This window comes from Elephantulus edwardii, unplaced genomic scaffold, assembly GCF_000299155.1.
Source record: "Elephantulus edwardii isolate Elephantulus edwardi_28Jun2011 unplaced genomic scaffold, EleEdw1.0 scaffold00237, whole genome shotgun sequence".
Classification (NCBI taxonomy): Eukaryota; Metazoa; Chordata; class Mammalia; order Macroscelidea; family Macroscelididae; genus Elephantulus; species Elephantulus edwardii.
The window spans coordinates 778,425-784,363 of record NW_006399987.1 but is presented as its reverse complement, the minus strand read 5'-3'; positions in this window follow the sequence as shown (position 1 = coordinate 784,363).

The following is a 5,939-nucleotide window of genomic DNA, read 5'->3' as shown; positions in this document are numbered from 1 at the left end:
GACATTATTTTTAGAAAATACTTTTAAACTATTTTTTAAAAGTAAATGATATCTGACTGAAAAAGAACACACTAGAAATTTAAAATAAATATTTTTCAGACTATATGACCGAAAATCGTTGTTGGTGGTGGTGTTATTGTTAGGCACCTTGGAGTTGAGTACAACTCACTGAGACACTGTGAACGACAGACCTGAACCCTGTCCTCTCCTGTGTCGTCCTCATCATCTCTGACACGCTTGAGCCCACAGCTGCAGTCACCGTGTCAATCCATCTTGTTGAGGGTCTTCTTCTCTCTCACTAATTGTCCACAAAACAGTTAATATCTTTAATAAACACGGTGTCCTCATTGTAACCAATAATACAGCAGCGAGCACACCAATATAAGGCTGCAAAATATTCTCAAAAGAGACACAAATGGATAGATAACATAAGATGATTTTCTTTATTCTTACAAATAATTGTAGAAGTTGAACCTAAACATGAATGTGGAATTTTCAACCATTACAAACATAAATTCTCTTTTTAAACTGTGTCACCTATGAAAACTGGAATTTCATGAAACTTCCTTGTTTTTCTGGGCCCTCCAAGTTTTCCGCCTATGAATAGAGTGCAACCTCACTAGTTCTCAACTTGTTTCAAAGGAAAAATTTGAGTTTTGCCTCATTAAGTTTTGGCCTTGCTCAGATTCCAGTGCTCACAGACTTTACTGTAATAATTCCTAGTTTTGTTAAGGGAATATTGGAATGACAATTTCATGTGTTATTTTTTAAAAAAGGAGCTTTGGTGACCTACTGGTAAGAAACTGCACTACAGTCTCGAAGACATGCAGTTGGAACCCATCAGCTACTCTGCAGGAGAAGGATGGGCAATCTCCTCCCGTTCCATTAACTGCCTCTAAACACCCACTAGAGGGTCAGCTCTTTGTTGGTTCCAATTTGACAGTAAACAACAACAACATTTACAAAAGAGAACAATAAAGATAAAATAAAAAATATTTAAAAATATTATACATGTAGCAACAATGGCAAAGTTCAACAGGGCACCAAACAACAAATGCTAATGAGGTTGTGGAGAGATTGGAACTCATATGCACTGCTGGTGGAAATGCAAATTGGTATAGTCTCTATGGAAGGCAGTCTGGCGCTTTCCCAAAAATCTGGGAGTAAAATAGCTTTTGACTGAGTAATTCCCCTACTGGGAATATAACCTAAAGAAACCAGAGCCACAGATCAAATAGATGTATGTACACCCATGTTTATTGCTGTGTTATTCACAACAGCAAAGAGATGGAAGCAACACAAGTGTCAATCAACAAATGAATGGATAGGAAAAACTAGGATCTATTCATATAATGGAATATTACACAGCACTGAGGAATAATTAATTTGTAAAATAACCCATAAAAACATCCCCAGCCCAAAACAATATGCAACATGGGGAGCCTGGAGGACATAATGCTGTGTGAAGTATCTTAGTCTCAAAAAGAAACACTGTATAACAGTGCTGTTATAAAATACGACAGACTTGGGGTGGGGGTTGGAGGGAGAATGGGTAAAAAGTGGATAGATAATGAACACTAGAGTAGAACAGATGAGGGGAAGAATGACCCAAAAAGAATATAAGTTTAGACATTATATGTATGACAACAATCTGGAACAGGAGACATGCAACAATAAATAGAAATATTTAAAAAAATTACTGCATACAAAAAGAAACAAAGGTGGGGAGGCTGGGAAGAAACAAAGTTGAGCCACAAACAGAAGAGCACATTTCTGGAGCTGAAGTTAGCAAACCACAAATAATGGAAGGAAGACCAAGAATATTCACTATGAACATTGGTGTACACATTCTCAGTTTGTGCCTCAGTTCTCATTTTCTCAGGTTATATTCCAAGTAGTGGAATGGCTGGGTCATATGGAATTTCTATGCTCAGCTTTTTGAGGAAACTCCAAACTGTCATCCAGAGTAGTTGTACCATTTTACAGTGCCACCAACAATGTATAAGAGCTCCTTTCTTGCTACATCCTCTCCATTTGATGGGGGCGGAGGTGAGGGAAATGGAAAGAATTTGTTCAAATTTCTATTTGAATTTTGTAAATAAACGAGCAGAATTTTTTTTTTAAAAAAAGAACATTCACTAGTAGAAAATGAGTAAAGAGCACTCGTGGCATACAGGGGAAATGTCATAAATTACCAGACTACTAAACACAAGCTCTGGTGGCCTGGTGCATAAGGAATTGTGCTGCCAATACCAAGGAAGGCTGTTCGAATCCATCAGCTGCTCTAAGGGGAAAAGATGGGTAATGAAGTGACTTATAGCCTCTGAAAACCTGCTTCTTGTTGTTGTTGTTGTGTACCGGAAAGTTGGAACCAATCCATAGCTGACCCTCCGGCGGGTTTTCAGGAGCAGTTTATCACAGGGGATGAGATTGCCCATCCTTCTCCCACAGAGCAGTTGGTGCCTTCGAATCATGTGCCTTCAAGATTACAGCGCAAGTGGACTGGGGGGGGGCGGGGGAGGACTGTATAACAATGAAAGAATTCTTTTTTCTCTACAAGGAGAAGAGAGAACTGAGAGGAGGGATGGGTAGGGAAGAAGGGAGAAAAAAAAAAGATTGCAGGACCGCATCTTGCCACTAGATCACCAGAGAGAATCAGATAAGAGTTGGTGTGAAGAGCGAAAGATTCATGTGAATGCTAAAATTTAAAATCTGTGGAAATGAAGATATTTCAGGGAACAGTACACAGGGCTTAATATTGCTAGAGAATAAGTTAGCTTGACAAAGAGTTGTCACCAACATCCAAAGCACCCAGCTCAAACGCCTTACTAAAGGTTTTCCGTTGTTGCAAGGACAAAGAACTGGCTTATTATGACACACAAAGGCTTGTACGCACTGGTGTCAGCCAATCTCCCTTCCTTTATCAAACATACTAGCCGTTCTTTTCCTAAAAGGCAATACTTTTGACTTCTTTACCAATTAAGTTGCCTTCAAGTTGACTCTAACTGAATGTTCTCAGTGTCCGTGATCTTTCAAAAGTACATCATCACGCTTTTCTTCCAAGGAGTCTATGAGGAGAATCAAACTTTGAATCTTGGTTTCAGCAAAGAATGGTATAGATTTTCATGACCCAGGGACACTGTTACCTTCTTAAGAGTCCTGTTGCTCCAAGAAACACATGAAGGAATTTCCAAAATCACTTTCAATCAGAAAAATACAAATCTAAACAGCAATGAGATATCATTTCAACTAAGCAGCAGTGCCCAAGTTTAGTAACATCAAACAATAAATATTGGAGAGGATACAGAGAGAGAGTGATCAGAACTTTTACACACTGCTGGAAACTGTAAAATGGCATGACCTCTATGGAAGGCAATTTGGCATTTCCTCAAAAGGCTGAACACAGAAATATGACCCAGCAATTCCACTGCTAGGAATATATTCCAAAGAAATCAGAACTGAGCCATGAATGGAAATATATACACCTATGGTCTTAGCACAGTTATTCACAATAGGAAGAAAATAGGAACTGCACAAATGCTCATCAATTAAAAAAAAAGGATTGAGATGTTGTGTATCTACACAATGAAATACTATGCAGAACGATTTTGTAAAATACTATATAATGTGAGAGTCTAGAGAGCATTATGCTGAGTGAACTATCTCAGTCCCATAAGGACAAGCACTGAATAAGATCACCGTGAAAATAGGAGGAAAAATGAGCAAGATGGGTATAAATGTTCAAAAGGGGAAGGAGAAAAGGAGCAGAAAAAGGGGAAGAAGGAAAACTCACTGGGATAGCAGAGGTGAGCAGGTGAACGGTGGTGAAGGAATAGGAATGGTTCAATAGGGACTTGAGAAAATGGGATGATAACAGGCATAGATCAATGATAATTGACTCTATAAAACATAATGCATATGAATGATTGTCTAAAGTACAATGCACATGACTGAAACAGAATGCATATGAATGATTGCATGCAACCCACAATTTATTTCAAAAATTTCAAAGGACAGCCCATGAAGACTAAGCAAAATATTATAACAAAATGTGCAAAGAGTTGGAGCCAGAAAAAATAATCAAAAGAAAGGAACTCACTTAACATTTCTCAGACTGAAGGAACTGAAGAATAAATTCAATACTCAAGATGCAAATTTAAAAATACTACTGGAAAAAGCTTGTATGATCTGGGAAGCATCAAAAGAACATGGAAGGATGATAGATAGCCATTGTACCAAAACCACCTGGCTGACACAGAACCATTTCAGGAATTAGAACATGATAAAAAATCAATGGTAATAAAAGAAGAAGTTCAAGCTGTTCTGAAGGAATTGGCAAAAAGTAAGGTCCCAGGAACTGATGGAATATTAATTGACATATTTTAGCAAACAGGTGAAGTCCTGGATGTACTCACCACATTGTGCCAAGAAATCTGGAGGAGAGCTACAGGGCCAACTGACTGGAAGAGATCTATGTTCATTCCAATTTCTGAAAGATGTGATCCAACAGATTATGGAAACTATCAAACAATACCATTAATATCACATAAAAGCAAAATCATGCTGAAAATTTTCCAAAAATTACTAGAACTGTACATTGACAGAAAACTGCCAGAAATACAAATTGAGTTTAGAAGAGGCTGGGACACTAGGGATATCATTGTTAATGTCAGATGGATCTTGACTGAAAGCAGAGCGTACTAGAAGGATGCCTATTATTTGTGTTTTATTGACTCTATGTAACAGCATTTGACAGTTCAAAACACAACAAATTATGGCTAAAATTGTGAAGAATAGCAATCTCAGACCACATGATTGCACTTAAACAAACCTACACCTAGACCAAGACACTATTGTCCAAACAGAGCGAGGGAACATTGCATGGATCAAAATTAAGAAAAGAGTGCATCAGGGTTGTATCCTTTCTCCATACCTTTTCAATCTATATGCTGAAGAGATCATCCGAGAGGCTGGGCTTTACGAAGAAAAATGTGACATCAGAATTGGAAGAAGACTCATCAACGACCTTTTGATGACACAACCTTTGCTCACCAAAACAGATAACTTGAAGCTTTTGGTGCAGAAAATCAATGACTACACAGTCCTCAATATGCACTGCATACCAGAAAAACAAAAATTCTTACTACAGAGCCAATAGGCAACATCATGCTAGACACAGAAAAGTTTGAGGTTTTTAACAATTTTGTCTTGTTCTGATCCACCATCAGCATTCTTTTTACCAGCAGTCACAAAATCAAAAGACGAGTTGTATTGTGAAAATCTGATGTCAAAGACATCTCCAAACTGCTAAAGAGCAATAATGTCAGTCTAGAGTCTAAGATGCCCTTGAACCAGGTTTTCTCAATTCCTTGCTACGCATCTGAGAGCTAGACAATGACAAAGGCTAACAGACAAACCTTCTAAGCCTTTGAGCTGTGGTGTTGAGAAAAAATATTAAACATACCACAGACAGCCAAGAGAACAAAACAGCTCTGTCCTGGAGAGAGTAAAATCAGGTTGCTTCTTGGAGGCAAGTATTTAGAAGATCTGTGTCACATACTTTGAGCCTTTTGCCAGAATGAACCAGTCCTTGGAGATGGACAATATGCTTGGAAAGATAGAGGGTTAGCTCAGGAGAGGAAGACCCTGGATGATCAGGCGACTGTGGCATTGGGGTCAGTTATGTCAGAGATGGTGAGATGGCTAAATGTAGGACAAGTTTCTAAGCCGTTGAGTCTATGAGTCTCTCTGAGTTATAGTCAACTTGGCAACATATAACAACTATGCAATCATATAGCTGAAAGTGACATAGTGGAGCAGAACATCGGTCGGGTCATGCTAATTGGGAAAAAGGAAAGATCAGAGGAAGAGGTTGAAATAAAGAAGTTGAGAATTTTGGAAAAAGCTGTGGAGAAGACAGCCAACCAACTGGAAGAGTT